General features: G+C 45.8%; 1 long non-coding RNA gene and 1 pseudogene across 1 annotated transcript in view; both read right to left on the reverse strand.

Moving 5' to 3' along the window:
* Nucleotides 1-12464, reverse strand: part of LOC135367481 (uncharacterized) — a 45255-nt gene that overhangs the window by 2043 nt on the left and 30748 nt on the right. The gene's annotated exons all lie outside the window — the stretch shown is intronic.
* On the reverse strand, nucleotides 813-6354 carry LOC135378743 (uncharacterized; annotated as a pseudogene).

Below are 12464 nucleotides of genomic sequence, written 5' to 3' on the forward strand. Positions count from 1 at the left end.
AGGGTCTTCTGAACTGTACTGAAGAAAGATGAGGAACCGGTGGGCGACTGTGAGCGAGTAACGCTCGAGACCGGTATCTTCGAGGAGTAGCAGGAACAGCGTCGGAGGCGTAGTATCGACTCAAGCTTGGCTCCTTCACCGCATTTCCATCTTCTGGATCGCGGTCGTATTATTGGGTCTTGGATCAAGAGACTTCGCGGTCGGCACCGCGGTTCAATCCCCATACTTATACATAGTGTCGCAACCTAGTAGATCTGCCCGCCAACTAGGACCGAAAAAATTTCGGCTGCGCTGACATCGTGGTGGACTAGAGTGTCATTCGTTCTGCCTGAAAGAAGTCAAGGTATGTTGTTGCATTCAAGCAAGGCACACTGGAGCGCCAAGTTATAAGTGTCGTCTTTGCCAGAACATTTGACTGGTGGCTGAGCTCACGAGCCGTCGATCGACCTACTGATGCTCTGAAGAGAAGACAGGGCTGTTTCTCCATCATCCGCGACAAACAGTCATCATCATCAACATCAACGCGTCATCAACGTCAACGTCAACACAACGTCAACATCATCGCGAACCGTCAAAATTACTTAGATTAGTCTGTTGGGGTAGAGATAGACACAGCCGGAGGGATCAACAGTAGAGGTTTCCTCTGGGCCGTCTGGCTCCAAAGTAAAATGAAAAGAACAACGGCTCGCAGGCCGAAGGTTTCATTCAACCGGTGGTCGCAGACCACTTCATCGTCGTCTGTTACATTCCCCTCCCCTCAACTGGAGGCAGTGGAAAGCTGTCTGACCACGTGACAGTCTTGACGGAACGGGTCAAAGATGGTGGTGAAGGGATGAATCACAGTGGTTCAATCCGAGAAGGTCGGAGGTGGGCGGTGCTTCAATGTAGGCTAGCTTGAGCCGGTCCACGCTGATCGTGTCTTCGGTACCGTTGACGTTGACGAGGTAATTCTTGCCGGAGCGTCCTATAATCTGGTGGGGGCCGGAGTATGAAGGGACGAGGGACTTCCGGACGGCGTCAGTGCGGATGAACACATGCGTTGCCGTAGGAAGATCGGGCCGAAAGGGGTGTAAGAGGTCGAAGAACGTTGGGGCATCGGGCGCAGTGTGCGGAAGAACCGTTGTAGTCGTTGAACAAACAGGAGTGGGTCAGGCTGGCCGGGGGTGTCGGCGAAAAATTTGCCTGGAAGGCGAAGGGCGCGGCCGTGCACCAGGTCGGCAGGACTACACCCCAGGTCGAACTTGAATGCAGCACGTAGGCCGAGTAGAACCTGCGGAAGGTTAGCGGCCCTCGCGGTCTTCTGATGCCATGAGGGCGGTCTCCAGGTGGCGGTGAAAACGCTCCACGACACCATTAGATGCCGGGTGGTAGGATATCGTGCGTATGGGGGAGGTGCCAAGGGGCCGTGCGAAAGCGGAGAATAAGCTGCTCTGAAATTGGCGACCTCGATCGGTAGTAACCTGGGAGGGTACTCCAAAACGGGCAACCCATGTGGCTAGGAACGTGACAGCGACGGTTTCGGCAGACATGCCGGGCATCGGGCAGGCTTCGGGCCACCGGGTGTATCGGTCCATTGCTGTGAGCAGGTAGCGAAAACCGGACGACGGCGGAAGGGGGCCGACGGTGTCGATGTGCACAACATCGGAACGGCTATCCTGGAGGTCAGATTACTGGTGCGGCGATATTGTATGCCGGTGCACCTTGGATCGCTAGCACGGGATGCACAAACGGGCCCAGGCTCCGACGTCGGCGTTGATGGAGGAACAAAGAAAGCCAGCGGTCACCATGCGCTAGGTGGTACGAATACCGTGGTGGGCCAGGTCGTTGACCGCAGCAAAGGCCGCGCGGCGGTAGGGTGCGTGCACGAAAGGCATAGGCTTTGCCCCGGTGGCGGCTTTCGAAACCCTGACCGATACAGAAGAGCGGCGGCGGCGGCGGCAGAAAACCCTGAAAACCCGATACGTTGGCCGTACGAACGCCGGCGGCGGCGCCTATTTGTAAATTTGTACCCAGCATGGATGGCGGAGTGTGACAAATGTGCTGGAGAACAAGATTAGGTTGGAACAGAGGTAATTTTGAAGTTATTTACTATGTCTTTGAATTACAAGCAAGGGTGGATCAAATTTGACTACCCTTTGGGCTGTAGATGAGACGGAACGTTACGAAATTATAGTTAACCAGACAGACAACATTCAAGAATGTGTTACCCCATAAAAAGCAAGAGGGCAACAACTGTTAATTTAAACGATTGCAAACTGTCATACAATCAACAGCATGTCCAGCCACACTGTGTTAGTGGAATTGTCGTTCGTTCCCTGTCTGATTTATTATTTATCTCGGCCGACGTTCGAAACACATGATTGGTCCCTTGCGTCAAAACAGTTGATAATTCGTATGCCGTGAGTAAACAGTGTGCGTAGAATAGATCCACTGTACTGAATTGTCAATACGGTGGGTCATGCTATGTGCTGCTGCAGCGTGTATAATGCTAAGGGTGAGACATGCGCGTATGAGACATGCTCTGAAGCCAACATTTGTTCTGTTGTTTGCTCTGAAGCCAACAAGGAACACAAACAGGCTATCTATATTTCAGTGCAAAAATGAGGACCATATTGTACGTGTTATATCTCTATACAGACAACAAGTATAGTTACAAATGTCAGCACACACAAGTAGACCGACCCCCAAATGGTTATTATAGGGGATATTTTGTAAATCGTTATATTTTGCAGTCATCAGCAACAAATTTGCAGGCGAGTCAAACAAACGACAGGTGTGGCCTAGACTTGTAGTGAAGGAAAACCATATTGTGTCAAACAAAGAATAATGTATGATATAAAATGATGTATTGATTGGATATTTGTAATAAAGAGACAGTGGTGGCTAACACAAAGCAACAGTTCATGAATAAACAAAATGGCGTAAATGCAGGCTAGCTGGTAGGCAAGAAGCCCTCGTTTGAGCCCTCGTGTTTGTGCTTGTTTACATGTCTTGCCTATTGCTCAGGCTTGCCTATCATGGAATGCATGATATAGCTCTCAAGCCAACTTCTGCACATCAGCAAAACTACTACTACCCATTATAGGAAACCATATAGCTCCATATCCCAAGTGCAGCATTTCTGCTCATGCTGGTTCTCAAGGCCCTTGTTTTGATGATCTAGCAAAGGACCTAGTGAATGATTTAGTGTCCCTGACCGTGCTGCTTAGCATGGGGAACGTTCTTTCTTATGCTGCTGCTGATTGTGTGACCTAGTTTCTTTGCCCTTTTCCGAGCTAGTTCCTTGGGAGGTCGGCCAGCAGGAATTCTCTTTGAGCCCCTCGTAACCCCACCCCGCCTTCGTGCTATTGCTGTGGGCTGAACTCGAATTTTCCCACCCTTTCTTGCATGGCTCACAAGTGCAGCACTTATTGTGATAGCTGCTCCGACTGCACCACATCCTGTCTTGATGTGGCTCAGGGGTGATGCGATCTTTCCAAGACACTTTTCAAAGGTGTCGTTGTGTCCGACTAGTGTGGACAGTCGTTGCAGTTCACTTTGTATTGCTTGCAGGTTGCTTTCAGTACCCTGATATAAACAAAAGTATCATTACAATTATGGCAGAACCATCATGTGATGGTAGTGATAAAGTACAATTGCAATACATACCAGATGAACCGATTCTGGTTCATTGAAGCCATATGTTGATGGCAATGGGTCTGGGGAAGGGGGTGCACACGGATCAGACTCCCTCTCATGTACTATGGGGCATTCATGCTGAAAATGGTCCACACTGTCCTGGAAGCTACACAAAAATTCGTATGGTGGACACTTCTCTCCAAGGGCTAGCCTCTCTAATTCGTAGCGATCTTCAGAAGTTAGTACAGGAGCATTCGGGAAAAGACCACCATATCTCATGTGAACAACTGCCTGGTGTTTGCAGAAGGCACCTTGCCGTCCACTTGGGCAACTGCAAACCCCTGTCTTTGCCCAGACCTCATAAGATGTTCTATCCTGCTCGCTACTTGGGACATTGTACAGACCATCATCTAGAAGTACAATATTGTCTGCCGCACTGTCTGGCATTCTGCTGACAAGGTGGTGGAACTGGAGCTGATGTGCTGCAACACGGCTCTACGCATGCTTTAATATTCTTCCTTCAAAGTACTTTTCCGATATTGTTGCAACAAAATCAGCTAGGGCAACAGCATTGAAGGCTTTAGTGCGATTAAGGATGATGTCTTTTAAAATCCGTATCGAGGCCTCAGCAAAGTTATTGGTGTTGTGTCCGCGGATTGTAATCGTGTTCCTGAAGAGCAACACCTACTCCTCTTTCCTTTCAAGCATTGCTTCGACCCTTGCAGTGTACCCTGGGTGGGACTGGCTCTGAAGGCTGGCTGTTGCTGCATTAAGGTCTTCTTCGGAATGGGCATAGAGGACCTACAGTCAGGAAACAGTGTGTGTGGTTCACATTTGACACATGTAACTCAGTCAAAACTGACAAATTAATTTTGTATGTCTTAGGCTGGGTTTCACCAGTGTGAACTATAGCACTCGAAATTAGATTAGACCTCCGTAAACTTCGGAGTGCGGTGTCACGGACTGTGCAGTCGATTGCTCATTTGCATTTGCTCGCAAATTAAATAAAACTTCAAACATTTAAATTTTACTTTGGACACTTTTGGAACCTGTGTTTTACGTATCAGGAAAGAAACAAAAAAACATTTTAAAAAATTACGTTGGTACTTGGTGACCTGCCACACAAACAACGGTGACGAAGGATAAGAAAGCATTCACACTGCCAAGTTTGTGCTCCAACTTTGACCAATTTTGCAGTTCGTGACTGTCAACCTGACTCCACTAATCATGACAGACTTGACAGACATTGCAGGGACGTTGCAGGGAATCTGTTACCAAGCGAAACCTTCAGAAATTGGTAATGCATCGGCCAGTCAGTGAGAGGAGCATTGCCAAATGACTTATGCCTTCACTCCCAATGTCGATGCAATTTTATTTGTGTCATGGTGCCGTACAACTATTATTAAATTGCATTGGTTACGAGTTGTGCGGGTGTAGCTTAAAAAGTAATTGCTTCCTTGAAAACTGAAAGCCGCAGAAGCATCCCAGTTGGCATTTTTTAAAGAAAATGTTGTTCTCTTGGTGAAATAAGATGAGGCGAGATTGTTTGTCAGCGGAGCTGCCTTGTTGGTACTTGTGAATACAGTGATGGCACCACCTCGAAGTTGCTTGTGGTTCGTGTTGGTAAACAGAGTTGGTCTGTGTGAACGGTGCCTGAGGAACAGCCACAAGGCAGGCTTTGGAATTCCTTATCTACCTGACTTGCAAACAGCGCTGTGCACCAGTTAGGTAGGGAAAAAGAACGAAAAACGAAGTGTGTCTTCCATTTGATCTTTAACTTCCACCCCTATGTGTGAACCAGACCGACGAACACACAACTGACAACAGCCAAACAGCACATTTGTACACTGATTCACGCAAGAAATATGTAAACAGAATCCAAGTAATAACTCAAAAAGGGCACTGAGTGTCAATGCTGGTACGTCCTCAGAATATTTTTTGCTGAAGGTCCTGGGTCCGCTTGCACAATACTTGTGCAAGGATCCTAACCTTGAGGCATTTCCTCTGGCACAGCTCTGGCAGTGCATTTTGCTAATAGGAAAGTTTACTTCAGTAGCATGTGACACAAGCACTAGCAAGGCAAATTCCTCAAGGTTAGGATCCTAGCATAAGTTTAGTGCCAGCGGGCCCTGATACGTACCGAAAGTGTCCAAAGTAAAATTCCAAAGTTAGGATATTTATTTAATTAGTGCACATATGCGAATGCGCCACTTACTGCACAGTTCATGGCCAGTGCATGAATTATCTTTACTGAAAAGAAAGCTCTCAAATAGCACTAGCTCTTTATGAATTATCCAGACTGGGAACCTTTGTGAAAGAAGTCCAAAAGAAATGGGACGTGGACAACATAAGTAGGAGTGTTAATTAAATGGGGGTGTTTAAACTTTGGCAGTTGATTCCATGTAGCAGCTGCAGTTTTTGAAATCTAATCTACATAATTGCAAATTGTGGTAAGCACCCTGTGAGTTTTGCCAAATCAACACTCCAAATTGTCAGAACTATTACATGTTTTACATGTTGCTTTTGTCACAATGTCAAACCGTCCTTGAGATGGTGAGCACAGACCCTTTGGAATGCTGAAATTAGCTTCCGCCTTTCATCCTTGTGCACGTTTTTCTTCGCGGATGTCAACCATCTCAATTCAGCTTGAAGTATGTGGAAATGACAAAGAAGTTGGAGTCCCTTAGGCCAGACCTTGTTCAAGGCTGCTTTTTCAGCAGAGGAATTATCTGTCATGAATGCCTTTGGAACCTAATGCATTGGATAATGTATTGTGGATTATAAAGTGCAAGTTGTTTTTGTGTCATACGCATACTACACATTATGCAGATAGAGCTAAGCCACTTTTGCTCATGTAACACATTGTCTACTTACACGACAAAATAGTGGTAGTGCATCATGGCACATCTATGCAAGCTATGCGTACATACAAACTATGGAAGTTAAGCATAACAAAATAAATATAGCAATGCAAAATTGGTTCTCGGTGTGTCACAAGGGCTATCGCATTGTCAACATCCAGGGAGCTCTCTGCTGCTACCACTAGTGCGCATTTTCTTTCTAGGTATAGTACCCACTAGGGTACACACATTGTACATGATGTGACAGCCACGTTGTACACTTCAGTAATTGTATTTGACAGTGACCAATGAAAAATAATTTGGAACAGCAATAGAACTGAGCCTAAAGCATGCAAAAAAGGGGGGTTCCTGATACAAATTGAGTACATACTGTATGTGTGCATTTTTGTGTTCCAAGCTTTTGGTTGTTAAATAGCATAAAATTACAGAGTGGCTTGTCAGGAAGTTAAACTTGTCACAAAAGCATTTTCAGAACTGCAACTCCCAGTGAACATTTTTGTCACATTCTAATTCCTGATATTTTCCTTTTTCTACATAGCAAGTCTGGTACTTGTGTGCTTTACGAGAAGTACTGCTAAACACATTGACATATTGTACAGTACCTAGAGTACAAGGTACACAGTTGGAATTCTACGTAAAGTAACGTATAAGTTCTGAGAAATCTAGCAAATATAGAGCTTAATTGCACAGTACTTGCCATGACAGCGTTGTAATGTATGTTGCATAATGAGGTATACATAATGATAGCCTTCTTACTTTTCTTTACCTAACATATATTATATATCATACCTGTGATCCTCCAAAGCAATTGGGATAATGCCGCTGCAGCAATCCAAATGCTTCACTGTAGCCTTCAGTGCTTTGCGAGTTGTGAATAATGGCTGCTATAGGCACAGCACCAGCATTTGTAGCTGCTAGAAGCCGTGTGGTGGTGCTGTGCGACACGTCACAGGAGGAAGTGGAATCAATAAAAATTATTTCTCCTGACACCTGCAACTTGTGCATTCTTTCCATGATTGGTGTTATAATGAGCACTGCCCAGAGACTGTTGTCTTCAGACCTCGTTGTGTGGACTGTCACACCTGCAAGGACACAGTGCAACACCGCTTTTACACATTTTGTTATTCGGTCGTGCAGTTCAGTTCTTAACAGTGCGTAAGAATTAGTACCAGTGGACAGGGGAGTGCACTACAGTAACCGTTACAACTACGAAGACATATTCACCTTCCAGTTAACACGTCGCTGCTCTTCCTTCTTACAGTGGAGTAAAAGTATACTCCTACTGTTGTACAGCTTGGGACAAAAGTTTATAGAACACGGCACTGGCATATTTCTTCATCAGAATGGTCCCTTGCTGGCTACCAGGAAGACATCGAATAAGAAACAGGTGACCGACAATTATAGCCACCTTTCAGTATGTGTGTGCACTCCTGTTATCTGTTAGGGTGTCGCTTCAATCGAGAAATGCGAGACCACAGTGTTCCGTAAACTCTTGTCCCAAGCTGTACATGTAGTGCAACTAGACATTTTCAAGTGGGCTTTGTAAAGATAAAAAGATGGAACAGTGTACGAGTCATGATATCAAATGATATAGAAAATTTTGATATCCTTATTATTACATGTGTAACACAATTCAAATTTGTTCCGACATTTTTTAATAAAATGGCAAAGGAACAAGCAAGGTGGCTATTCTAATAGTATTCATAATGTAACCCTAATGATTCGAAAAAACAACTTCGCAAGCTATCGCTTCAGAATCTAATTTGCTAATTAGTTTTTGTATGAGTTTAGGTTGTTCTAACACTTCATTTGTCAAAAACCTGGTTGTAAGAGTCATAGAACTTGTTTTGTTGCCTGTGAAAGGTACGTGGTACATGAGATAGCTTGGCTTGTGGTGTGGCCTGCAGTTTATACTATCGTCTTAGAGAGCATGCCTGTGACGATATCTAGGACAGCGTAACCATTGTGTTGCCTTTGCCTTTAGCCACTGTGGTTCATAAGGAGCTGAACAACGCGAAAAGAGTGTTGAAGAGAAGCTAGGGAGATAAGTAACTCAGGGAATTGTAATAGTAGACCTTCATTGGTGTTCGCCCCCAAACTAAAAGCTTCCCTCTGCTTCCTCTTTTTCCTCTTCTACCTTGGGTAGCTAGTGGCTATGTCATAAAACATTCAGCTGTTTTTTTAGAACTTGTATTGTCGTGCACATGTATATCTTCCCCATCCTCAGGGTCCTATTATGGAATATTTGTTTAGCCGCTGAGAACCATTTTTTAATATGCTAACTTAAAGTACAACTGTGCAATACTGACATACCTTGTTCAGCATACAGTGGAGTCTTACTCTCAAGCTTCTCCAACGGATCTACAATGTTGCCGAAGTGGTCCCTCCGCCACACATCATGCCAGTAATAAACACTGCTCGGCATAGGGTTAAGAGCGCTGTTCGCCAGCAGTAATGGCCCATCATCCTCTACGCTTAACTTGCTCTCGTGAAGCTTAATTGCTTCTGCAGGAGTCATGCCATCTTCAAAGTATGAGATGAACATGGCCTTTGTCTCAGGCTCACATCTAAGACGACGGAGGGTATCAGCACACTGCGTGCTGTGGCTATGTGATGCCTGGAGCTTTATTACACCGGGTAGGGGAAGGCTACGTCGAAGATATGGGTCCCAAGCAGCACCCCGATGTCGGGCCGACATCGGCCCGATGTGCTCCTGCCGACATCCCCGATATCGGCCCAACATACACTTTGCAACACCGCCCAGAGTTGGGCCGATGTCGGGTCAGGATATTGGTCCGATATCATTTGGACATGCTGCCGATGTCATTTCGACATGCTACCGATTTGTGACCGATGTTGTGCCAACATAATTTTGTATTTGTATTCGTGTGTTGGCGATCGTAACTAAACGTTAGACTGGTTATTTGCGACGAAACAACGTTTTATTTCTGCCATTGTTTCTTACTCGTTTCGTTTTCTGATGGTTTCCTTTGTTCCTCGTATTTCCCGTGGCGAGCAATGAGCGCGGCGTTACAAAAAGCAAGACGAAAAAAAGTTTAAAAGCTCCTAGGACCACGAAGTGCAAGAAGCTTTCAAAAGGAACCGGCATTCCATTTTCAAGCGAAAACAGATACATATATTTCATGTCTTACGAGCTTCCGCAAATTCGAGAGCCCTGCTCGTCTCGGAATCAAAATGGTGGAGGTGTCGTGTCTCAGTTTAATTCGCTCAAGCATACAGACGAGGCTCAAGTGAGGAATTGCTTCGAATAGTAACTCGACATCAACGTAACGAATGTGTTTCCTACTTGCTGTTGGCGCGGGACACCAAGGAAGTCGATGGAAAGCCAGTGTCGGCGTCATGTCGTTGGCTTCGGTCAACATCGAGCCGACATTGCCAACTTCAGTGGGATGTTGGTCGCAAGTTGGCAATGTCGGCGTCATGTCTCTGGTTTCTATAATCATCAAGCCGACATTGTCAATCTCTGTGGGATGTCAATCGCAAGTTGACATTGTCAGCGTCATCTCGCTGGTGTCGGTCAACACCAAGCCGACATTGTCAACTTCAAAGTGATATCGGTCGCAAGTTGGCAGCGTCTGCAAGATGTCGCGTTTTTCTATCAACATCGAGCCGACATTGCCAACTTCAAAGGGATATCGGTCGCAGGTTGGCATTGTCGGCTACATGTCGCTTGTTTTGGTCAACACCGAGCCGACATTGCCAACTTCAGCGTGATATCGGTCGCAAGTTGGCGGTGTTGGCTAGATGTCGCGTTTTTCCTTCAACATCGAGCCGACATTGCCAACTTCTGTCGTACATCGGTCACAAGTTGGCAGTGTCGGGGGTATGTTGGGCCGACATGCCCAACTTGCTGCCGATATCGGCCCGATGTCGTGTGCTGCCTGGGGTCGTTCTTTTTCGTGCCCGTGGTGATTTTCTTAATATTTATATCAGTTGTTGCCTGGCAGCTTGTTGCGTGGGGTTTTGCTGATTTGTTTTTTTTTTTGGTTGTGCTGGCATTTCCACACCTTATGGAACACCATTCTGTAAAAAGAGGGGAAAATAACAGGAAGTTACATTACACTGTCTTACTCACATTGCATACCGTATTAGCTACCTATAAAATTTTACCCACATTACTTTCATTTCAATTGTTTTAGCATAGGGATTTAGAGGTTCAACTTTTTAAACTTTGAATTGTGATGTTGGATCGAAATTTACCACAATGAAATGTGCCTATTAGAGTTTCATGCAGACACAGGAATTTTCGACGTGTGTTGAGTGATTGGTTAGTACAGCGTGGTGACATGCGCAGACTTCTATAGGTTGCTACCCTGTATATTATAATAGCTTGCCATTTCAGCTTTCTAACAAAGTTGGATTGTTGTGGAATCATCAGTTCCACCCTTCCACAGAGAATAGAACACAACTTTGTTGATTGCAATATTGTACTGCCCTTATGGTGTGAGTTTGTTACAGGGGCTGTTCAGCTGTAGGGTAATTTGTCCAGAATGTGTGGCAATTTTCACATACTTCTTTTCTCGCAAGGGGTGCGCAGGTGATTACTCAGCACAGATGTCCTTGTATGCTTACTGACATCTTGCAGTGTATGTTGTAAAATGCAGTGGTTTATCCAGAATCACAAAGAGGGGTGTTCTGCACAAAGCTGTGGGGGATCATTACCACAGTTATCTTTATGAATAATTGCCAAAGCATGTTAACCGGTTTAATAACAAAGCAGCCCTCTTTTTCCAGAGGGGCGCGTATAAAAACGTTGGGAGGGGGGGCAGCAACATTTGCGGGTGCAAAGGTGATGCTGTGGATAAGTCAGTGGTAAAACGGTGCCTCATTTTTAGAGTTCAAGGAAAAGAAATGACATTTCAGTTTCCATTCATTACATTGAAATCCCCTTGTTTGTAAAACGCAAACCGATACGCTGATAGCGTTCAAAGAAAGCACGAGGACTTGCTTTTGTGTTATATTTTTCTACAATACTGTATAGCTGGGTTACCACATTCACACCAGAGATGAGTCCTGTGTGAGCATCTGGATGTTCGTACCTCGAGTGCTCTTCAGACGGCTTGGAGGTTTTGTAGACGATCCAGGAGGTGTTGGTGCGGGTTCTGTATTGTCGAAGCCGTTCAATAGCGTCTTCTTCACTATTCAAGTCAGCACGAAAAATTTGCAGTTCCTCTGTGAAATGGTCGGTGTCTTCGACCCAAGTGAAGGTTCTATTCTCCGCCATTCGCACAGCTCAACTGACCGAACGCGCAGAACCGAAAGCGGCAAAGCCCGCCAAAGGATGCGCTGGACTGGCGTCTTGCGTCTCCGCTCAGTTTCCTGATTGCGCAACTCTCGCGTGCGTCGGATTCACTCGCGGCTCCACTGCATTACGTTGCGCCACATGACACCGTTGGCATACCCTAAGTTCAGGTGTGCACGGGGCGTCGTAAGTCCTCGCCATAGCGCAGGCGACGTACGGCATGGCCGAGTGGCCAAAGGCGTCCGCTCGTTGCTAATAACCAGGGTCGTCTGTGGACCAGAAGGTGGTGGGTTCAGGTCCTGTGCTCTTTGGGTTTCCCACAGATTTTCGAGACGCACGTCGGCGCAGTTCCCCCAGGAGTCGGCCCTGGACGCACACTAAACCCCACCCCCGTCTCCAACTCCTTCCTGCTATCCGACCTCCAGCTGTCCACGCCTGTACACTGCTGATAACCGCAATCATTTCGCGGCACTAACTCGGAATTAAAAAAGGGGATGCGCAGGTGAACTGAAGTTTGAGGGATTGGTGCATCAAGAAAGTTCACTATACAAACATAAATACAAAATAAAACCAAATAAAAGTAGGGAATTAGCAGTAAGAAATAATAGTAAAATAGCAAACCAAACAAGTGCAGTAAAGTGACACCACATGCAATGTGGAATTACTTTAAATATGCTGCTATGAGAAACAGCTTCACCTTGCTCTAATCAACTACTTAGGCA

This window comes from Ornithodoros turicata, chromosome 1, assembly GCF_037126465.1.
Source record: "Ornithodoros turicata isolate Travis chromosome 1, ASM3712646v1, whole genome shotgun sequence".
Classification (NCBI taxonomy): Eukaryota; Metazoa; Arthropoda; class Arachnida; order Ixodida; family Argasidae; genus Ornithodoros; species Ornithodoros turicata.